Raw genomic sequence first — 24,439 nt, 5'->3', positions numbered from 1 at the left:
TTAAAGCATGTATTCAATGGGGATAGAAGTGTATGCTAGGTTGGTGATTATTTTCTTTAAACACTTTGAGGAAATTCTCCCATTGCTTACTGACTCCCATTTTTTCTATTAATAAGTCAGCTGTTAGACTTAAATTGTCTTCTGTTTTGAATGTTTTTATTTTGTATTATATACTTATGTGACGTTTTCTTTATATAATTTTTACCTGCTTGATATTTGTAAAGCTACCCAAATTTGTTGCTTGGTATCTTTCATTGCTTTGAAAATTATTAGTGATTATCTCTTCAAACATAGATTTGCTCTATTTTAAAATCTATTCTCCTTTTGAAACTCCAATAACCCTGTGTCTCCCATATTTATCATAGTATTTTCTGCATTTTACACTTCTCCCCTTCTTTCCATGTATCAGCATAGGCAGAATAATTTAATTTCTCTAAAGAAGGGTGTCACAACCCAGGGTTGGATGGAAGAATTATATCCTGAAAGTCACTACCCCTGTTGCATCATTCTTGGTTGAGTAACTATCTCAGACTTGCACCCTCAAAGCCAGCCTTGACTCATCTCTTACCCAGGGTCCCTCATATGTGATCATTCTCCAGGTCCTGATTTCATTACTACACAAACTTTCCTACCTTCTTTTTTGATCCTGATTCTTATTTTCTCTTGTCCATACTATGTTAATAGACTCCAATCTTGTATTTTCATCCACACTGCCTTACTAATTCTAATATGTAACGTCTATATTATTCCATAGGCAAATTGATTTTAAGTCAGAAATAATCACTTATACTTTTTAAAGATGTAAGTTCACACCAAGCCAATAATTCAAAATTGTTATTCTATTCCATACCCAACTCCTCTCAACACATCCCAGGTTTTAGCTAAACTAAATGTTTTGCTTTTTTTTTTTTTTTTTTTTTTGAGACAGAGCCTCGCTTTGTCGCCCAGGCTGGAGTGCAGTGGCCGGATCTCAGCTCACTGCAAGCTCCACCTCCCGGGTTTAGGCCATTCTCCTGCCTTAGCCTCCCAAGTAGCTGGGACTACAGACACCCGTCACCTCACCCGGCTAGTTTTTTGTATTTTTTAGTAGAGACGGGGTTTCACCATGTTAGCCAGGATGGTCTCAAACTCCTGACCTCGTGATCCGCCCGTCTTGGCCTCCCAAAGTGCTGGGATTACAGGCTTGAGCCACCACACCCGGCCCTAAATGTTTTGCTTCTTATGCATACTTTCTGCTTTCCCTAAATTTATTCTGCTGCTTCTCTCTGGGCTGCCATGGGTTAATTTTACCTATTACTTCACTGCCCAGAAACCTTTCTTGACTTCTTACAGTTTAATGAATCCCAGCTCTCCAGTCAGGTTCTCCAGAGCAGTCCAGCATAACTGCTTAGCCCTTTGTCCTTTTATTTTCCTATACATGTTCCCTACATCACCTTCTACCTCTAGAATGCTTCTACCTCTCATCATCTGTGCACCTATTTTAATGACAGTCTTTTTCCTTGAATGCTTTTCTACCACATTTGTTGTGGGAAAGAGAGTTTCTGGGGTGCCAGTCGAGTTGGTCTCCCCTGTGTGAGACACCCATGGGAAGCCATGGGCAGCCTCTGAGGAGAAAAGTCTCCTTATTGCCTTCATGTCTTTATGCCCGGAGAGCATAACCACTCAGCCGCATTCCACAGGTTGCTCAGGGAATAACACTCCCTTCAAGCACTGGAGTATAATCAAATATCTTGGCTTCTCCTGAAACCTGCTCCCACCTGTTTCAGTCCCGATAAGTTAAAGATCTTAAGTAGTTTAGACACACGCCTTTGCTCAAGGAAATTCACAGAAAATGCCACTGCTATACATCTTATCAAATGACTCACAAGTTCTCCTTCACTGATTAATCCTTTTCCTCATCCCTTCCTCACCCTTCCATCTGCCCTAAGAGCAAAGAGCTTGTAAGCCAATAAATTGGGTGGAGGCCAAGAGCTTGGGCCGTGAGCAAGCCTCTGACACTCTGGTCCCCTGGACCTGCCTTTTAAATGCTTATTCTGTCTCTTTTGTCTCTGCCAGACTCAGGGTACCCGCTGGGTGGTGTGAGGCTGGTTTCCTCAACATTTGTGTACTAAAATTATATTCACTTCTAAGGTCCACTTCAAATCTTTCTCTCTCTCTCCCCCTGCCCCCTAACCCCCACCGCTTGCCAACAGTGTTTTTACTGAAATCCAACTAGTTATAACTCATCATGAACTTTATTAAATGTTCCTGGTACTTCCTCTGCATCAAATGTTTATGGTACCATATTGCATTTAGTTATTTCAGTATTTAAAATTAGGATTGCCAGAAAGTAACAGTAGGTTAATATTTTTTGTAATGTAAATGAGGGAGCCGAGCAAAAAGACACGAGGCAGATGAGAACAAAGGCAGCCTTTATTGGGCTCCCGGGCAAGGTTCACCAGTCTAGGGGGAGGGCTGAGGAAGTCTCACTCCGGGCGGGTATCAGGGGCCTTTTGTACAGCGAGGTAGGCGGGGTTTGTAGGTATCGGCTTTCTTGAGGTAGGTTTTGATTTCTGGGGATAACGTGTCCTGGAGCTTGTGCAGAGTGGGGGTTCTTTGGCAGGCTCGGGCTTTTTTCGCGCACTGAGAGTCTTAGCAGGAAGTGAAGGGTGGGAAGTCCTAACAAAGGGCCTGCCATGCTGGGTGATACCGCCATGTTGGGTCTAGATTCCTGCCTAACATTTTTGAGGTTTATTTTTCTCTCAGGTAAAAATCTAGAAGTAGTCAGTGCAGAACTAGATATTGCAGCTTAGTTTCTCAGAGCTCTTAGAGACTAGGATTCCTTGCATCCATGGCTGTCATCCTCATATCAGATGATAAGGTATAAGATGGCAGCTAGAGCTCTGATCACTATGCACAAATTTTAGGCAGCAGAACAGGGGAAGCTATAACACAATAAGGTGACAAGACTGCAATCCAAATGTATTTTTAAAATAAACTATGTAAAAGTATAACATACAAGAAAATGCACACATTTTAAATTCACAATTTGATTACAGATATCAGCAATAATCAAGACCCAGAAAATTCTCATGAATCCAGAAAAGCTTTTTTGGTTCTTTTGTGGTCAATTATCCTCAACCACAGCTCATACTAATAGAGAAAATAAGGGGAAAACATAAAATAATCTCAATGTATATTTTCAAATAATTTGACAAAATGTAATGCTCTTTTGGAATAAAATTCTTACCAAACTAGGGAGAGAAGGAAATGTCTTCAACTTAATAAAGGGCATCTGCTGCCCAGGGACCACACTGCTGCCCTCCAGCTCCACGGGAAGCCCATGGCAAAATTTCATGTGTTCCTTGTATACAAGCGACATCCCAGATTATAATTCTCTGCTAAAATCTAAGAATTTAAAAAACCCTTTTCTAATAATGGCCACTATTATTTCTCCCTTACCCCTAATGTGACTCTCTCCATATCCAACTTAAGTAAAACAGTAACCTCTGAAGGGTTAAGACAAATTAAAGAGCCCATGAATTAGTTGAGAAGCAATTAAAAGCTGGCCATATAGAACCATCAAACAGCCCTTGGAATTCGCTTATTTTTGTCATTCCCAGAAAGTCTGGTAAATGGAGACTTTTGCATAACTTACATGCTATTAATGCAAATTTGCAACCTATGGGGCCCATTCAACGGGCCCTTCCCTCCCCTGCAGTGATTCCTTGAGATGATATATAATTATTATTGACTTAAAAGACTGTTTTTATACTATTTCCCTAGCAGAACAGGACAGAAACATTTGCATTTACAATACCAGCTATCAATAATGAGAGGCCAACTTGCTGATTTCATTGGAAAGTGCTTCCTCAAGGGATGCTAAACAGTCCTACCATGTGTCAGTATCATGCAAATCAAGCTTTGCCCCCCAGTAGAAAAGAAATTCCTGATTGCAAGATTATTCATTTTATGGATATTTTATTAGCAGCCCCAAAGGAGCCAGTACTTGTAAATTTTTATACCTCTGTTGTAAAGAATACATACCTAAGAGGTTTAATCATAGCATCCGAAAAAGTACAGATGTCTTCTCTTTGGAAATATCTTGGGTACATACTAACTTCCCAGTCAGTAAGAACTCAAAAGGTTAAATTAAATACTAGCAACTTACATACCTTACATGATTAATCAAAAATTATTGGGCAATATTAACTGCCTTTGCCCCATCTTGGGCATATCTACTGATAAGTTGCAAAAGTTGTTTTCTATCTTAAAGGGCAATATAGCCCTGGATTCTCCCAGGTATTTGACTGCTGCAGCAAAAAGGGAAATTGAAGAAGGAGAGCAAACTATTTCCCAAAGGCAAATGGATTGCATGGACACCCAATATTCTGTCCAGTTGTTTGTTTTTCCCACTAAATATTCCCCTACAGGGTTAATAGGACAGATGACCCCAGGACTGCACTTTGTAGAATGGGTTTTTTGCTCACATACTGGGACTAAAACACTCTCTCCCTATATCCAGCTACTTAGTAAAGTCATCTATTCAGGCTGCAGATGATGCAATCAGTTGCTAGGTTATGACCTTGATGTCATAAGAATTTCTTTGAACAAAGGCAATTTGAAGCAGTATTGCCCCTGTCTTTAGATCTTCAGATACCACTCACTGATGACACAGGCCATTTAGAACATACCCTCCCTGCTGACAAACTGCTTCAGTTCTTATCTCGTACTCCTGTAATTATGCCTACAAAAGTAGTTCTCTCCCCCATACCTAATGCTTTAACACTGTTACTGATGCACGGGCAAACATGGAAAAGTGGCCATCTGGTGAAGACCATGTAATTCCCTCACTTGATCTGGGTTTACTAGCACTCAAAGAGCTGAGGTTGGAGCCTTAATATTGGCTTTGGAGACTTTTTCTGCTCAGCCCATCAATATTGTTAGTGACTCTGCTTACTCTGTTTGTTTGTTTGTTTGTTTTGAGATAGTCTCACTCTGTTGCCCAGGCTGGAGTGCAGTGGCACAATCTTGGCTCATTGCAACCTCTGCCACCCAGGTTCAAGCGATTCTCCTACCTCAGCCTCCCAAGTAGATGCGATTTCAGGCGGCTGCCACTGCACCTGGCTAGTTTTTGTATTTTTAGTAGAGATTGGGTTTCACAATCTTGGCCAGGCTGGTCTTGAACTCCTGACCTCATGATCCACCCAACTCAGCCTCCCAAAGTGCTGGGATTACAGGCGTGAGCCACCACGCCTGGCCTTACTCTGTTTATTTATTGCAGAACCTTGAGACAGCACTAATTCAGTCTACTCTGGAGCCCCCCATGCTCTTTTTCTCTGACTTTAGCAATTGCTAGATCAACATACACATCCTATTTTTATCACACATATTTGAGCCTACAGCTCACTGCCTGGCCCATTGGCTTACAGCAAGGATCAAGCAGACCTTCAGGTTATGACATCACTGCTTGACCAAGCCACCCAGTTGCATCAATTTTTCCACCAAAATTGGAGAAACTTAACTATAACAATTTCAACTTTCCCAAGGACTATACTTTCAGGGATCATTTCTATAGTTTGTTACTAGAGAAGTTTCTCTGAATGTGTAGAGCACTGCTTAATTTTTTAAATTTAGATGATAAATTTCAATCAGCTGTAGAAAAGCACTTTGCTAAAACCTCTCAAGACATAAAACCTGCAGTTTTATGGTAAGATGTAAACAGTAATGAATGGTGTGATCCAAATGATTTGCTAACATGGGGAAGAGGATATGCTTGTGTTCATACCCCCTCAGGTCCTCTTTGGATTCCAGCACGACGCATCAAACCATATTATGACATGGCTAGGACCCAACCCAGTACCAGAAATGAAGAAAATGACCCTACAGGACTCGCAGCCCCAGACAATGTGGCTTCTGTGGATGACACAGGCCCCAGACAGAATGTTGAAGAAGACAATTCAGAAGGCAAAGCAAATCCTGCTTCAAACACAAACACCATTCACTCCAAACAATTTATTCCTTTTTATTCTCTCATTTTGCCTACAGCGGTATCTGCTACACTCTATTGGGCTCATCTCTTAAATCCACCTTTCTTCTGCCCTGTTGCTTTGACAAACACCCCCTTCCCAGCTTCTAACAATGTGACTACTTAACTGAGAGGGATTAACATACCCGTAATGGGGTTCCTTAGTAACAGCACACATCAAACTAGATTGCCAAGTAACACTACAGGTCACTCCTTGATTGGCAAAGAATGTTGCTAATTATACTCATGTTTGTCTTATGTTATTTACTAATTCTAGGATGCAAAGCTGGAATACGGGCAGTGACCACCACGCCTGACAGACCTGTTGCTGCACACATCTGTACTCTCCAACAAAACCTGATGCTAAAAACAGAAAAGGGGGAGATGTCAGTCAAGGTGGTGGGAAAAATTGTCAGAGGAAATTATAGGAAGGAGAAGCAAACTTCCTTCGAAGGCAGGAAGGTTTTGTAACAGCCTCAGAAGAGAGTTATGGCTGAAAACAGCCTAATCCTCTTACAGTGAGCTAATAGCTTAGAGTAGGTACAAAGGAATGTAAGGGAGTTTATCTAAAGAGCTTGTTTACTCATGTGGTCCTAAGACCAACTTCTATCATTTGTAGGACTGCTTTCTCTGGGGAGGGCGACCACATTAACTATCCACAAGTGTGTTGACTCAAAGCCTTTGTCATTAAATCTGTGCTGAATAAATGCCCACAGGGCCAGCTAGTCAGGGCATGTGGCTGCTACAACTCTTTCTGTGAGTGGCCTGGCCCCCTAGCTGCTCTTTCACTGAATACCGGTGTTTGAGTACATTATTCATCCATCACGCAGCCTGGGTCTGCGGGTCAGACCTCAGCATTTACTCAAAAAAATTTTATGCACCTTTTTTTTCCAACTCCTTTCAGAAAACAATCTTGCATGTGTTGGTTGTTTGATATTGTCCCACAGGTCCCTGAGTCTATTTTTTCTTCTTTTCCTTCCTGTGCTTCAATTTCGTTTCAATTGCTGTGTCTTCATTTTTACCGATCTTTTCTTCCGCAGTATCAATCTACTATTAATCCTATTAAGAAAAATTTTATTTCAGATATTGTATTGTTATTTCTGGGAAGTATTCTTATTGATTATTATGATTATGACTATCTTGTCCTTTAGGAGATATTGATCACATTTATAATAGTTGATTTTAGATTATTCTCTTATAATTCCATTATTTCTGTCACTTCTCATTCTGCTTCTTATTTTCTTCTGTTTTGAGGTAATAATATGGTGTTTCTTTGCTTGTCTAGTGAATTTTTATTGAATATCATTATAAATTTTATAATAGTGGTTTATTATTATTTTTCTCTAAGAAGGGCTAAGGTTTGTCTTGTTAGGCAATTAAGTTATTTGCAAATCACATTAATGCATTCAAAACTTGTTTTTAAGCTTTGTTAGGGTTGCCCAAAGTAGCCCTAACTCTGGGGCTAATTAAGCAAAACTATCAACGCATGATTCTCTAGGTTCTTTACTGACTTCCCTGAGGCTAAATGGGTTTCTCGGCTCTGCTGGAAGGGATTTGAGTATCTCTTAACCTTGCTTAAAGTCCAGGAGTTGTTCAGGTTACAGTTCCCATAGTTTTTTTCCTCAGCAGTTACTATTTGTGCAGCTTTGTGGAATTTTGTTGCATCCATGCATAGTTAAGGGGGCCTTTATGCATATTTCTCTGCAGAAATTGTTACTCTCCAATAACTTGCCCACAAATTCTGGCTGCCTCAGCCTCCCACAAATTCAATATTTGTCTTTTCAGCTTAGCAACATTTCTTTCGCATTGCTTGGGATCTTCCTGCCTTTGCCATCTTCCAGAAATTGTCTACAGGCAGAAAGCAAGGGCAATAGCAGGCTTTACCTCTGTTTCCCTTTTCTCAATGATCACAGTCCCACTCTGCCTTTTCTCTCAATGTCTGAAAGATTTGTTTTATATATTTTGCCTAATTTTCTAGTTATTTGTCCTAAGTAGGCTGGTTTTGTACCAGAACTAGAAATCAACTAAAGATTAATTTTAGGGAAGAGTTCTGGAATATGCCTCACTGGCCACAACTGAAGCTACCTTTACCTACAAAGGAGACTGGAAATGTGGCTTCTTCTGGGTAAACAAAACAAGGGAGAACAGATTTTGTGAAAGAGTGAGCATTATATGCCATCGTTGGATAGTTGTTAGCTCACTTACCAGCTTAGCAGCTCCTTGAGTGGAGGGTCAGAGCTTTCCTCATTTCAGTAGCCTATGAAGAGCCTGGTGCTCATAAAGTTCTTAGGAAAATAACATTGAAAAGAACATGATCCTGAGTACTGAATTATCCAAACTACCAAAGAGAAAATTAGGCATGAAGAAAGGAGACAATGTACGGTGGGGTGAAAGTGGCAGAGAGAGTTGGAGACAAGTTTGGAAACTGGAAATTATCTTGGAGCTCCAAATGCATTGGCTCATAGATTATTTTAAAACTCTGTTGAGGAATTCAGGACTACAGAGCCCTGTTGTTCTCCTCATCTCCAATGTCCTTTTCCAGTCACCCATGTCACGGTTTTTAAAGCTCAGATCTTAGATCATAAGCGAGCTACTAGATGGAGCCTTCTCTGATGTCCTACTAGTGACACAGTTTTTCTACAGCATGGTTTCTGTCAAGTTTTCAAAGCATATAATGATTCATTCTGCTGATTTCTACCCTCAAGAAAGTGGAATCTATTTGAAGTTTCAAAATAAAAACAAAGTTATCTTTTATTTCTGTTACTTTTTTACTTCCCTCACAATGCCTGCCACGGTGAACACAAAGCATATTAAATAAGATCACTGTTCCTTGATCTGGTGTCAAGCAGCTGTTTGGTGTCAAGTTGCTTGTGTATCGGTTGAGAACTAATAAAAGAACAAGCATCCTGATATCACTTGCCCTCTGACCACCAGTAGTCATAGGGCTTGCTTTACTCAAGGAGGAAGTCCTTAACAACACGGTCTACCCAGGCAAACACAACAAGCATTCACCTTTTCGTTTTATTTTTTCCTTAACCTATCACCATGAAACAAAATATATTGTATTTATTTTCCTTATTGCCTGTCTCTCCTATTTAAATAATGGCTGAGATTTTTGTTCTGTTTCTGCACTGCTATATTCCTAGCACATCAACATTTGCCAAGGGAAAGAATGGGAGATGAAAACAAAGGAAGTTAAATGAGAGGGAGGCCAAGGACAAAACTGAGATGGGGTCTGAAAGTGTGGTGGGACATTGGCTACCCTTGAAATTGTAAAGGGTCTTATACTTGATAATGAAAGGATTTGGGTAGCTCTCTAAGGGCCATGTAAAAGAAAGAGCTAAATATAAAAGGGTGAGTGAAGGAGAGTTTTTCCTCTATTCCACTTGTACAATTCAGCTAATTCATACTCTGAGTTTGTAGGAGAATCTTTCACTAGTCAAAATAGAAAATGACCAAATCACAGAAAATGTTATGAAGATAAGAATGAATTTATAATTTAAAACAAGAAAACAGAAACGAAATGCTGTAATTTTTATGCAGTTTCCAATCAATGAATGTATTTGTCTTTTGTATGTAAAGTGAATTTCTACTTGCCAGGAGTCCTATAAAAACAATATCTTTAACGACCAGTTCCTGCCCCTGTTTTTTCCTGTCTTACGATTTGAAAATGGATGTTTTATTTTCTTGTTTTCATATTTAGTCTGGGTTCCCTTCCTCATTCCTTGGCATTTTTTTTTTTCACTCCAAGGGGTTTATTATTGCAGTTCAGAAGCCATAAGCAAGGGAAGTTTGTGAGGCCAACTGTAGCAGAAGCACAGCTCTCATCTTACCATTGTAACCACTCTGAATTGCTGGGTGGCACCAGAAAGCTCACTGGCACCTTGGCATATGGCAGTGGGAACCTGGTAATTTGGGTAGATTAAAAGTGGGTATGGAATTGCCATTAAGCTATCATCCAGGTCTTATGTGTGTGTTTGTGGAGTATAGGGGGCAGGAAACGGGAAGGAAACAAGAGAAGAGGAGAGTATTAAATCCTAGATCTGCTACCTTCATATTTTGATTATGAATGTGTAGAGGTCAGTGCTTCAACTCTGTGGACTTTATCTTTCCACAGATCTCAATATTTTGTTAGTAGCTCTTTTGCTGGAGTCTGCCAAGCTGACTGTTTAACTGGCTTTGCCTACCCTACCCTACTTTTTTATCAGAGGAATACTCCATCAGAAATGGTGGGATTCACATTCCACCAGATGTGCCACTTTTAAGCAGCCATACACAAGTAAAGTAATAGACAAAGGAGAAATGAAGATTGGGGTCAGGAAGCTTTCTCCCAGCACTGTCCTCAGATACAGATTCGTATCGGGTACCAAATCTTGCAGCCAGATCTCAGGGCAAGTGAACTCATTTGCCCATTCAAATGTTGCCTGTGAATTCAAAAGCTGAAATTTATAGAGCCTAGTGAGCTGAAAATTATAGGGCACTGTGCCACATGGGAAACCTAGTTTCATGTTTATTTTGAGATTTGGGATTTCAAGTTTAGTTAAGAATGAAAGATTCTTTATAAGGACCTAGTGACTTGTTCTTCTCAAGCCCTTGATAACAAACTTTTGGTTGGTAAACCCACCAATCTTTTAAGACTTAGATATAGAAACCCATGACCCAGGCAGATGGAGTGTTAGCAACAACATCCATTCACCCAGCTCCTCCCAAGAAGTAGAGGCAGGAATATCTCTTTGCAAGGCATATATCAATGCCCAAAGCAAAGAACGCTAGATTGCATAAAGTTCCACCTCAATGCCCTCCTGTTACCTGCCTTATCTCTCTGGGATAGGGCAGAGAAGGAGCACTCTTTCCTTGTCCCTTCTGACCTTAGTTATGGAACCTCTGCTGTCTTTTCCTGACATTCTTCTTCCATCTGTATCCCTTACTGCATTTTTGCACTGCAGTTCAATGGCTCCATTGTGCCCGCAATAACACATTCACTTCTTTCAATTGCTTCTCTTGCATTGTAAAAGAGGAAAAGGCTCCATCTAATCTAGGTTAGGTTATAAAAACATTTTAGCACTGAAAATAAATTATCTAAATGTGTTCGGGTACATTCCACCTCATAGTTAAATGCTAAGGATTGCACGATGTGGATGTAAAATGTGGATGGTCAGGGAGGGTAAGAAAATAATCTCAAAGGACAGGGCCACGGGAGAGAGGATAGTGATGGTTACCATAAATGGGTCGGTGGTTCTGTGTGACACCTGCTATCCTATGCCATCAATGTGCAGCCCCACAACAGATGAGATCCTTCAGTCAGGCTTGTGTCAAGCATGCTCTCTGGATACAACAGGACACGTCACTTCTATTAATAAACCCAAATCTCAGTATCCATCCACATTTGCAAAATGAGAATGATTATCCTTTTCTTTCTCCTCTTTCTCTGCCTCTCTTCTGTTTTTTTGTCAGAGCTATTTCTGCGCTGTTCGCTTCATGGGTTAATGAGCAGATCAAGAACTGATAGTCAAGATGATAATAGTAACAACAGCTGTCATTTATTGTGTGCCTTCCATGTGCTAAACACAAATATTCCCACTTCAATCCACAGACAACCTTAGGGTAAGAGAGCATCATTTTCTCCATTTTTGCATAAGAAAACTGAGAATGAGAAAGGTTAAGAAACAACCAAGGAAATAAAGCTAGCAGTGATGAGCATCTCTGAAGGCCCTTCCTTCTCTAAATTACATTGTCTTTTAATCTGTAAAGCATAGTTGGTTTGGTAATGGTTATAGTTACTAAAGACTTTTGCAACTATCATCCTGCAGTTGTAAACTCTCTTTGATGTCCTAAGAGATATGTACCAGAATATCTGGCAAAAGGCACCTAACATGTTAGGTATGTAACACCTCTCATGACAGGACAATGCGTGCCTTTGATAGGGATCTGTGGATTTCTTCTTTTGGCTTGCTTGACTTCCAAATTAGCAGTGGGATTGAAGGAGAAGAGAGGGTCCTGAATAATAATTGTCAATGCTCCTATATTAACACTTTCTAGATATGCCATCTCTCTGATGGCAACTGTTTTGCTCAAATAGTATATAAAGTTTATATATATAGCACTTCAAAGTTTACAAAGGCATTTCATATAAATGTCTCCATTTAAACATCTATCCAATTTGTAAGACAAGTATTATTCTTACCATTCTACAAATGAGAAAACTAATTTGTTCTGGGGCAGTAAGTTGTATCCCAAAAGTCTGTAAATGTTTCCCAATTTAGAAAGATCTACCATAATTAGGGTGACTCGTTATTATAATTAGGGTGTCCCAGTTTGGCTGGTTCTACCTATGCAATTCTCTCTCAGAAGTGTCCTAGTTTGAGGTATATGGTCAGCCTGCCCAAAAGTACAGAATTAAATGCAGAATTTCACTTATAACACGGTGAGTTACGCATTGGGCCATCAGGGACACAACTGTGCCTGTTTTGCATAAGAGTGATTCCTTAAGTGAGATGCATATTTTGAGCATCAATATGTTTTTTTCACTCTCTCCACCTGGATAAGTGAAAGCTTCTCTCTTATTCAACCAGTGTTTGATCCCAACCACATTAGAATCACCTGGTGAGCCTTTTAAACTTAGGCTTCTTCTATCCCATCTATGGTCAATTAAACTTGAATTTCTGTGGGTGTATGGTGGGAAAGATATTTTTCAAAAGCTCTCCAGACAGAGCTTTTGACAGTCCAGCCAGAAGTGATGACTGGCAGCATATAATAACTAAATAAATAAGCATAATAACTAAATAAATAAATAAACACTAGGTGATAATGGTGCCATATATTAGACCCCTGGAAAGGGTATTGCAAAGGAGAGATCATATTTGGTGTGGGGAATGTTGCCAAGGAGGCCGATATATTCTGAGACGGCTCACGGACAGTATGATGGCTCCACAGAGTGGAGGGGAAATATATTGATTGCTGCCTGCTTTTATTTATTTATTTATTTATTTATTTATTTATTTATTTATTTATTTTTGAGACGGAGTCTCTCTCTGTTGCCCAGGCTGGAGTGCAGTGGCGCGGTCTTGGCTCACTACAACCTCCGCCTCCCGGGTTCACGCCATTCTCCTGCCTCAGCCTCCCGAGTAGCCGGGACTACAGGCTCCCACCACCTCGTCCGGCTAATTGTTTGTATTTTTAGTAGAGACGGGGTTTCACCGTGTTAGCCAGGATGGTCTCGATCCCCTGACCTCATGATCCACCCACCTTGGCCTCCCAAAGTGCTGGGATTACAGGTGTGAGCCAGCGCACCTGGCCTGCCTGCTCTAAATTTCGAAACTCCTGTGTTTATCTTGACTTAATGAAGTGTGCTGTTGTTTAAAATATACTGTGTTCTATTGAACTGATATTGAGTCTGGTCTCCCATTCCAATATTTTTTTCTCTGTAACTTTATTTGGATCTGTTGCAACTTCTTGCTCAGTGTGTGTGTGTGTGTGTGTGTGTGTGTGTGTGTGTGTGTGTGTATCAGGGAGTTACAATGAGGGTATACTTAGAATTGTTGGCTTAAAAGGTTGTGTATAAAAATAAAACGTATCTGTGAGCATCATGTTTTCTAAGAGATAAAACCTTTTATTATGTTACTTGTTTCAGAATATGCTTTCTGAGAAAGTAGAAAAGAAGTATCTCCTTTTGCAGAGAGAGACGTGCAGTGACAGAGATGCGAGGTGGTCAGCTGAGAGCCATGCCATGAATCCACACAGCCCCTGAGTTAGTGGTGAATATTTCTAATCATTCATATAATGCTCTGTGAAAATTCAGGCATGGTGAAAAAGAAGTTTCACTGTTTTTCCAATTTATGAAAGTATTTTTAGAGTATTATTAAATCTATTTTATGGTTATTTATTGCAATAAATGTTTATTTTCCTTTGAAATGCACTTAATCATACCTTAATCTCCTTGCTATAATTTTTCCATGGAAAGAAAATAACATTTCAGTTAATGTAATTTCAATATGCTGGGATCTCTGTCTCCTGTTTCAGGTGCCTCGGGATGCAGGAGACCACGCCAGGGACTTGTTCCTTCCTGGTACAGAGCACCACAGTTTAGAATCGCTGAATTCTTTGCTGAAAACTCCAAGTCACTTAAATTCTTTCCCTTAGGTTTTTTTTTTTTTTTTTTTTTTGGGCAAATGCTTTTTAGTCAATCCTAGGATTCTAAGAGGTCATTTCTCAAGTTTCCTTAAGCTGTAACCCTCTCCAAACCCCACTTTTAACTCTAATTCTTCAATCTCTCATCCCTCTTCCCTGATGATTTCCCATCTTTTCCTCTGGGGAGAGGACACACATACAGAAATGAGCAAAGAGCTTTAAATACTAGCTGCCCAAGAGATGCTTAGCCTCCTGTTCCAGCCACTGGAGCTAAGGGGTGGAGGAACATTATGTCACAGGCAGGGATGCTCACTAGTCTTCAAGCAGTCCCCTAAGGTAAGGCTGGAGGAAGGAGGTAGTGAAGAGGGCTCCTCAGTTTCTTCATTTGATGGCACTGATCACATAGGTACAGGTGGAGCAGTAAGCTCAGAGCCATTCCTTAGACCTAGAGTCTGGCCTTTTCACCTAGATAAAATAATACTATGTAATATTATTTCAAGTAGAGGTAGGAAAATAACCCTTAGGAATTAGCACCCTGAACCTGGTGGGCCAGCAGAAATAAAAGTGAATTCCAAACACCACAGACCTTAACTACCACAATTCTGCCCATGTTTCCCTCCAGGGATCTTTGATCTCAGGTTGAATGGAGGAGGAAGAACTTTTCTAGTAGATGCCTGTCACAGAGATCTGACGAGGTCAATGTAAATGAGTTTGCAGAAGCTTCATAGCCTATAGAAGTCCTTGAAAATCCCGAATGGCACGAGAGGTTGAAAAACTAGTTCAGATGCTGATATCTTCAAGAAGTTAAATATAACCTAAGGAAATTATTTCTCACAGAAGAAAGTTGGTTTTAAAAATTGTAAAGGGGAGGAGAGTAGAGATTCAAGCCTAGAGAGGAAGATTGAAAAAGAAGAAAGTAATTGTGGAGTCAACTGTAAAATGTTTCCTGTGTCTCACCTGGTAAATCCACATGGGCTTCCTGAAAGAGGAAGGCTAGACAGTTACTTCTGAGTTGCCTTTCAAATGATAAGGAGGGTCCTTGAGTAAACAGGAAATGAAAGACTCTAGGGAGTAGCTGAGGGAGGATGCAGAAGTGAAAAGGAGAGAGGAGCCACCGGCACCCCAGATTTAATTTGATGGAGAATTTTCTCTCTTTCTTTCTGTGTGTGCGTGTCTTTATTAGACTGCTTGCCTTTCAAGGCCTGGGACTGTGCCTCATTCACCTTCATATTCTAATATAATACAAGCTTAGGAAATTATTGTTTAAATACATACATTCAGACATAAATGGATGGGAGTACGAATGAAGGCATAAGCAGTGGTGTTCAGCAGGAGCCTTGGCTGTGAGCTTAAGACTGCTTTTTGTGACCTGTCATCTTCCTTTGAGCAACAACACAGCTCATGATGATGTTCCAGAGCATTTTGTCACCAGAAAATGAGGCTTGCTTTTGGTCTTTTGAAGGAAGACTGCAGTGAACAGTTAAATTGACTTTAAATTTAGCAGCATTGGGCAAGAATAGAAATGTTCTAATCCTGTCTCCTCCTACGGAATGTGAATTGTGGTCAAAGTAATATGTTTTTGCCTTCTGTGATTGAGATCAAATTTCATAGGCCAGACAGGGCGTAGGGAGCCAGGCTGCACAGCCACTCTCCCTGGTAAACAGTGTCACACCTCCCTTGGACAGCCCAGGGTACCATGTGTGCCCTGGCGTTAGAGACACCTCACCAGGGCTTGTCTGCTCTCCCTGCCTTGTTTCTCAGCCCAGTGTTCATGTGGAGTTTGGCCTCCTCTTCTTAGAACTGGGAAAGGCAACGCTGTGCAGGTGTGAGAGGTACAGACACATGCGCCCAGAAGATGCTGCCCCAGAAAAACAATACGCAGGGCCTGTATTTGACTCAGAGCTTAAGGTCTTTTCATTAGAAAATAAGATCACTAGCTCTAAAATTTCCACTGGGAAAGACTGGGTTGGCTTAGCAGGGCAGTGCTAGCTGATGGGCAGCTGTATTCTATAAAGTAGATGAGGGAAGATGACAGAATGGCATGTCTGTGGGCAGAAAGCAGAAGGGAAACCGGCCTCCCTTCATAGGCCACTAAGGACAGGGTCATCCAGTGGCCTGCTGGATTTGACACTATCTGCCTGCCACCTCTGAGCTCAGCATTTTTGCTTTGACATACGTGGGTCATTCTATCCATTAAGCTTCAGCAATTCCGTATCACACATGCTGATTGGCACAGAATCTTAAGTCAGGGAGCAAAGAGATTTTACTTTGGAAGGAAATAGTATGGATTCTTCAGTCATTCAGAGACCTCTCCTCCTCCCTTATGAGTGCTCCCAATGTAAAGGTATAATGACTAGCTAATTAAATGCTTTGGGGATATAGGAATGAGGATACATATCTAGAAAAGTGGGTTTTAGAAGAAGAAAAGAGAGGATAATGAAAACAAGAAGTTTAAGAAAGTGCAAAAATAAAATTTAACTTACGTATATCAATTGTGATGAACTGGAATTATGCATTCCATCGAACAAATCGACACAATCAGAGAAGAATTCTTCACTAATTTCCCCTTTATTTATCTATGTCATAATCCATATTAGGGAAGAAACAACCTCTACTTTTTAAAAGCCACAAGTATTAAGCCTATAAAAATATCAATATCTTATCAAAGTTTAGCTCAAATTTATACAGGAAAACAAAGGTTCATTCCAGGCCACCTAGCTCGTTTTGATGGTTTATTAAGTAGTATTTAAGTAAATTGAGTCTTACATTATCTGGCCAGAAGTTTATTTTCTTGCCTCTGTATTATTAAACAACACTTACTGAGAATGTTCATCAGATGTCCAGGTTAATCTTGACAGTGAAGAATACATGAACTCTATTTGCAATCTTAAAAAGGATTTAATATAATATGCTAGTTTTCTCTTTTGTGTCCACTCCTCAAAAGTTTTGATTGTTATTAGGTTAAGCTCATCCTTTATTAATTGCCTTTTGTTAAGATTTCTTAGTTTGCAAAAATTATTGGATTTGTATTGATTTAACTGAAGGAGCATTTGAAAGCTATCTCTCATAGTTCATCATGAGTACTGAATTGTTCCTCCTCTTTTTGAGTTTCTTCTCTTTACTACATATTTATCCCCAACCAGTTATTTTCATTGTTGTTATTTGCTTCTTAAAAATTCTGTGAGGCTTATTTTTAGAATATTTTATAAATCTGGCTATCTTTAAGAATGACAAACTATGAAAATTGATGCATTTAATATTTGCTAACACATTTCTATTCCATTGTCAATGAAAAGACTGTACTTGCTTGGATCAAGAATTAGCCAAAATTTGGAACTCTCAGAAAGCTATTTATTTATTCCAGAACAAAGCATTTGGTTTGTACTACCATCAAAATATTGTAAGTGGCTAGTTACACTGGTAAAAAAAAAGAACATATCTCTTTTGTTCAGGCCTTCAGAATTTTAACATCACACAAAATCAATAAAGCTCTTAAATGTAAATCTGTGAAGACGAGACACCCTGATTTCTTGGCTGTTGTTTACTGAGGTGAGTGAAAAAAGCTTTGCAGCCCAAATAGAATTTTATTTTCTCTGTCAATAAGAACAATATACTTCCATGCATAAGCGTGTCATCTATGGAAGCATTTCAGGTGTCTGTGTTGCAGATGCAGAAGGTATCTCTTGGAATTTCCCTGCACTACATCACATACTAGACTACCTATTGTAAGAAAAGATGGTTGGGTCAATTACAGGAGTTGTCCTTGGAATCAATTCCAAGTGCTCCAGAAACTTACATCTATAGGTCTGACTTAATGTAATCCATAATTGTCCCATGCTATTTTTTTTTTAATGTGGCTGATATACATACTCCTAGAAAAAGGTCACATAATTAGAATTATTTAAGTATTTAATTTACAGGGAAATCTGGGGTTCAAAGTAGTCAGGAGATGCTGCCTAAGGCCATTCTAATAAGTATGATAACGGTTTGTAAAATCACCATCAGCTACATCATCGTCATTTGAAAACAGATTTAAGAAATATATATACATATATATACTGAAAGCACTCCACTAAAGGAAAGCAGACCAAGACTAGTAATATTAATCCACTGTCATCCAGTTGGCTGGCCTACCTGCTACAGAAGCTGAGGCTCGGCCTGCCAATGGGCTTCAGCCCGTGGGGATCTGTGACTGTACCATGACTCACTGGCCCTGCAAAAGCCAAACTGGCTCCTTCGTCTTTGTCCAGAGTCCTCATTTCAAGGTCTTGGCCTCTCTTGGTTCTTTACCAAGGTAAAAGGCAGCAATAAGTATGAAGAGTCAGACAAAAAACACCAAGCTATAACCATCCATTTAATATCGAAATTAAAGACTCACTAAAAAATTCAGTATTTAAGCAATTTGGCAGGGGAAAATTGGCAGGAGAAGGTACATGAGCAAAGAAAGGTGTTTTCAAATAGAAGTTATAGAGTTTATTTTAATATGATCTCAATGATCTTCACATAATTTAACAGGATGTTTTATTCTAAATAGTTTAATTGAGCTCTATTTTTCAGCAGTTTCTTAAAACTGAGAATTAACGAGTAAGAAAATAAAGTCTGCTCAAGTCTTTGGAACTTAGGCAATTCTTTCTTTCAAACTAGACAGAAAGAAGTGTTTAGAACAATATAAATCAGGATTTGGGGAATCTTTTTGTCTTCCTGTGTTCCTTTATAAAGGATGTCTCTAACCCCCAGGCCGTACCGGTCTGTGCCTGTCAGGAACCAGGCTGCACAGCAGCAGGGAGCAGCAGGGCAGGCATGTCAGTGAACCTTCATCTGTATTTACAGCCACTCCACATCACTCACATTACTGCCTGAGCTCTGCCTCTTGTCAGGTCAGCGGCAGCATTAGACTCTCACAGAAGCATGAACCCTATTGTGAACTGTGCATGAACCCTATTGTGAACTGAACACGTAACTAGGGTACGTTCCTTATGAGAATCTAATGCCTGATGATCTGTCACCATCTATCATCACCCCTCAATGAGATCATCTAGTTGCAGGAAAACAAGCTCAGGGCTCCCACTGATCCTACATTATGGTGAATTGTATAATTATTTCATTATATGTGACAATGTAATAATAATAGAAATAAAGTGTACAGTTAATGTGCTTGAATCATTCTGAAACCATCCCTGGCTGCCCTGGTGTGTGGAAAAATTGTCTTCTGCAAAACTGGTCTCTGGTGCCAAAAAGTTTGGGGATCACTGCTTTATAAGACCTTTTGCTTACAAGAAGAGCCTGGTAAGTGTCTTTTTTGTGGACATTAAAAAAGTTTTATTTGTAGGAAATACTTTGTGTGAAGCATAAGGAGAAATCTCTGTTCTCTCAAGAGCTTATTGGGGAAATAGACATGTGTAGTAATAAGGAGTTAATATCAGCAGGGGTCAGAGCAGGAGTGGAAAGGAGGGTTCTATATGAGTTTGTCTAGAACCAACTTACAGAATGATCCACTTTCCAAATGACCATTTCAAAAGTAAATAGAATTTACTTTTTTTCTAACTTTTACAGTTAGTTTTATTTTACCTTCTTCACTGTCATTTTAGGAATGTTTTATTTCTCTTTCCCAACTCTCTGTTGTAGCTGAATAATGAGGTGGAGAGAGAGAGAAGTAAAATTGAAGGGCGTATGAGTGTAAAGTTTTGAATATAAGTAATTGACATTAATAACTTCTTCATTAAGTTGTTCATATTTTTAGAACCTATATTCCCAAGAATTTTCATGTTCAAGAACATGTTCCAAAAATATACTCTTAGTGAATATGTCATGGGTATACTTGTCAAATAAAGATAGATCCTGGGGGCCATGCTCCAAATTAAGTCAATCAGAGTTCTTCTCTGGGAAAGATGCACAGATAGCTTCTGAGCTAAGAGACTGTAAATCTGGGATTGACAAAAGCCATTTCTCTTTTATGTCTAGAGACTAAAGCCAAACAGGAATAGACAGAAATGGATAAGAGATGGTAAGAGAGAGTCCTTAAGGAAATGAATTTGAGATCCTGGTTCTAGTAGTTACTATTTACTTTGATCCTTTGAGTTGATAAGTTCTGGGAAGGGTCTGAGATTTTACTTTGCTTGCAAACTAACAAGTGAACTTTCCACAGTTTCATGGATGCTGGTTGAAGACATGAAACTTGGCTCAGAGACAAAGGTTGTTATTTCAACAATAGCAGTAGCCAGGGTGCCAGTGCCTCCAGTCCCATTTCGCAAATGGTGATGTAAAGAGGACCAAGAGACACTTGGACTCACAGTGAGTTCCATTACTGAGGAGGAACCCTGAGTTTAGGAAATCCAGATTTTTATAATGGGCAGTAATCCTGCCCATTATAAGCCTTTCTCTGCTCAAGTGACTGTTCACTATATGAACAGTCATTGCCTCTACTCACAAAAAATTCAGAAACCTGACAGAACCATGAAGCATTGTCTCCCATCAGAGCTGTGGCTATATTCTTTTCAGTTTGGCAGGTAGATCTTCCTTAAGCTGGCTGAGCTGTGTTTATGTCACTGCCATCAAGAATCCTAACCAACACATGCTGTGGCATTAGGTCTTCCCTTTGGAGTGCTTGCTCATTATGAAAGCAGAGTGATATAGGTTCATTGTAGAGTTTTTTGGGGAAAAAGTATATGAAAAGTAATCACTTTTAACTTATGTGGGGGAAAGTACCTGCGTCTAAGTTTCCGATCTCTTCTTGCCTCACAGCACCTGACGACACTCTTCATAATCCTTTTCAGATGGAATGACAAAACACATATTTTAGGTTATATATTGTAAGAGGACAACAGCTTTTGTTCTCAGCTGACTAGTTTTTATAAACAGAAGATTAAGAAATTGCTGACAGTGTTAGCTAGGATCCCCTGCCCTCAACTTCCAACTGACTTGCCTTCCTTCTTATGAGTTGCTACTCATAAGACCTTGCCTTCAGTTTACTGCTAAATAATAATAATAATATATCATCTGTCATGATTTAAGACAAATATCCTGCCAAAGTGTTTATACTAATATGAAATGCTTTAAGAAATTCTATAAGAAATTCACAAAGCTCTTAGGAAGAAATCACAAAAAGTGATTACGGAACTAATGATGGAACTTGAGAGACATCATGAGAAGTGCCAGGGAGATACTTAAGAATTAGGAAAAGCTGCTAAGCATTACCTACATCATACCATATCAGGTGGTTGCTTTAAAGCCATCAGAAATGGTTGATCCCTTAGGGAAAAGAGGTCCTACTTCTGTTCCTGGTGACTATACCATGTGCTCTTGAGTCTCTGATCATATCTATATTTCATGTGTCTAACACAGTAGCTGACACACAAAGTGTTCTCAGTAACCATGTGTTTAATCAATGAATTAAGACTCTGCAAACAAACTTCCTAAAATAATGTGATCACTCACCCACCTTCTCAGAAAACTGCACAAATTCACATGGACAACCACTCACAAATAACATCATCAGGCTTGAATTATTGTTCATGCAAATGGTCATTTAAAAGAAAAAAAAAAGGCTAAAAAAGAATTTGCTTACAGGGAGACTTTTCTCATTTCCAATAGGATTTCCTAGCAACAAACAGGGGTCCTTTTCCCTTCATTTGTGTGTGGTTGTGCACGCTGTGTTTGCAGTGATGGGGAGAAGTTTGGGGAGGCGGGGGACTGGAAAGTGTGGCTCATCCTCGCTCTAGAGGCAGCTGCTTTCTCCATTAGCGGCTGGTGGCAGACTTCTTCATATCCCTCTGCAGTGGAAGGGCAAACAGCTGGAATGTCAAGCCCAGACTTAGTCTGAGAAAATAAACTCCCATCTAAGGACAGATGTGAGGTTACTAGTCCTTAACTGCCCTGGAAACATCATTTCACTCTGTGTTTGCCTTTGTATTGGAAAATGTGGGGAATATATATGTCAACTGTTGTTTGCTGTAGGTATTTTTCTTCCTCTTCTCTACTGAAACCAAGTGTAGCCAGGTCAAAGAGAGAAAGCTACCAGTGAATTCTATAGATAATTCATTAAAAGTGTGATTTTAGCTATACTGTGGATAATAAGTCAGGTTTTTCACTGTGAGAAAAGGAAATTAAAATTAGGAAAGGAGTAAGGCTAGACTAAATCCTATGGTACTGGATTGAACTTGAAGGTCTCAGTATGAACTCTTGATTTTATATATGGAAATAGATATACATATAGTTATTGATACCACTATAAAGTATCTATATACTCTTTTTCTAGGTATGTTTATTAAGATAGCCTAGCAGCAAAAATCAGTATACCTAATGCCCATATTTTTGTTTCTATACATCATTTCTCAATAAAAAGAACCAGAGGTCCTTGGAGAAATGTTTGATTCCAGGGTTGTGGCATGGAAAGTATAACATGAGCCTGGAACAATGTATTGTGTCAGAAATAAGGAAGAACTGAAAGGATAATGGGGAAATGTCAGAAGAACCTAGAAGCCGATTTGCAGGGGCTCTCACTGGCCAAATCTGGGACAATGTGAGCAAGAAACTGAGAGACACACAGAGAAACAATCTTAAGACAGAAAGAAGAGAGAAAATACTAAAACGTGTAAAATGTTAACATGCGAGGAATCTGGTTGAAGGATGGACGGAAATTTTTGGCATTATTTTTGCAATTTTTTTCAGCATGAGATGATTTCAAAATAAAAAACTAAACCCATGTAAAAACAGTGGTGGGGGAGGGAGATAAATGAAACAAGATGGACAAAATATTGATAATGAGGGTATGAAGTATTTGGGAAGTTATTCTATTATATTCTCTACTATTATGTATGATTGAGTCTTGTTCCTAATGAAAAGTAAAAGAAATGTTTTAAAACACTCATGCAATTTTAGTTTAAGAAGATCTCTTGGCCGGGCGCGGTGGCTCAAGCCTGTAATCCCAGCACTTTGGGAGGCCGAGACGGGCGGATCACGAGGTCAGGATATCGAGACCATCCTGGCTAACACAGTGAAACCCCGTCTCTACTAAAAAATACAAAAAACTAGCCGGGCGAGGTGGCGGCGCCTGGAGTCCCAGCTACTCGGGAGGCTGAGGCGGGAGAATGGCGGGAACCCGGGAGGCGGAGCTTGCAGTGAGCTGAGATCCGGCCACTGCACTCCAGTCCAGGCGACAGAGCGAGACTCCGCCTCAAAAAAAAAAAAAAAAAAAAAAAAAATCTCTTATTTCTAGCCTTATGGTATAACCAGCCCTTATGCATGATTCAAGGCAGTCACAACAACCTGTTCTCTCTGCTTCTTAAGTTGTCCTTCCACTGCAGTCTATCCCATCATTACCAACCAGAAAAGTAGTACCTTTCTCCTTAAAAAGTATATATAAAACATATACCTTTTAATGTTTGATCCCTTCTCTAGCTCATAAATCTTTTACTCACTTCCCATGCCGACAAGAGGAACTTGGAGCTTTCATTTCTAAGCTTTAAAGGTTCTCTATTATTAGGTTCTGACCTATTTTTGCAACCTCATCTTCCAAATTCCTGACATGAATATTATTCTTCATTAAACAGTTTTTTCTTTGTCCTGTCCCAAAGCTTATTTGGGTATTCTCACCTCTGTGTTAGCTGGTCTGAAAATATGTCTATAACCCTCCTTTAAAATAAAATCTTTACTATCCTTTCTGATGGCTGGTAGGAATGATGGGGTTAGCGGTTGTTTCAAAGGGTTGGGCTATGATCATTCCCCCTCCAGAACTGGCTGTTTCTTTTGCAGAATTTCAGCCTGGGAATGGGCTCTTGAGGCTGCTGGAGTTCCTGATAGGAAGTAGACTAGATTGGCTGGTAACTGTATATATTTTCTCATCACTAATGTATGTGTGTGTATGGTGAGTCTTCAGAAAATTTCACTAACTCAAAAACATCTCATATATTCTTCCCCTATTCCCTTAATCTTTACTAAACATTTGTCTGGTTCTCCCAATTCTCTTCAAAGAGTCTTAGACATATTATGTCATTAGTTAGATTGCCATTGTCAGCATGTAAATTTGCGGAGAGGACCCCCTCTCCCTCCTTTGTCTAATATCCTATGATGCATTCCTTATATCTTTGGCAATAATCTGAGTAATATAGAAGTTTGTGTTTGATACCCAAATCATCTATTGTAGTGATTTTCACATGTCTCAGAGCAAGTGTTTACACAAATAGGTGTTTAAATATTTACTAACTGATCTGCAGAAATGAGACTGTTTATTCATAAATGCTCTGATCACATTGCCCTAATGCAAGAGAACTTGGACAACTTGAAAGTAATTAAGTAAAAGGAAAAATA

The 24,439-nt window shown here is 39.6% G+C and overlaps 1 protein-coding gene and 1 pseudogene across 4 annotated transcripts in view; one reads left to right on the top strand and one right to left on the bottom strand.

The window, feature by feature from the left end:
* LOC115897719 (chromobox protein homolog 3-like) overlaps nt 1-24,439 on the bottom strand; it is a 685,812-nt gene that overhangs the window by 274,378 nt on the left and 386,995 nt on the right. The gene's annotated exons all lie outside the window — the stretch shown is intronic.
* Nucleotides 5,527-5,612, top strand: LOC115898090 (annotated as a pseudogene).

Source organism: Rhinopithecus roxellana, chromosome 5 (assembly GCF_007565055.1).
Source record: "Rhinopithecus roxellana isolate Shanxi Qingling chromosome 5, ASM756505v1, whole genome shotgun sequence".
Taxonomy (NCBI): Eukaryota; Metazoa; Chordata; class Mammalia; order Primates; family Cercopithecidae; genus Rhinopithecus; species Rhinopithecus roxellana.
Note: the sequence above shows the minus strand (reverse complement) of the source record. Positions and strands in the feature narration are given on the sequence as shown.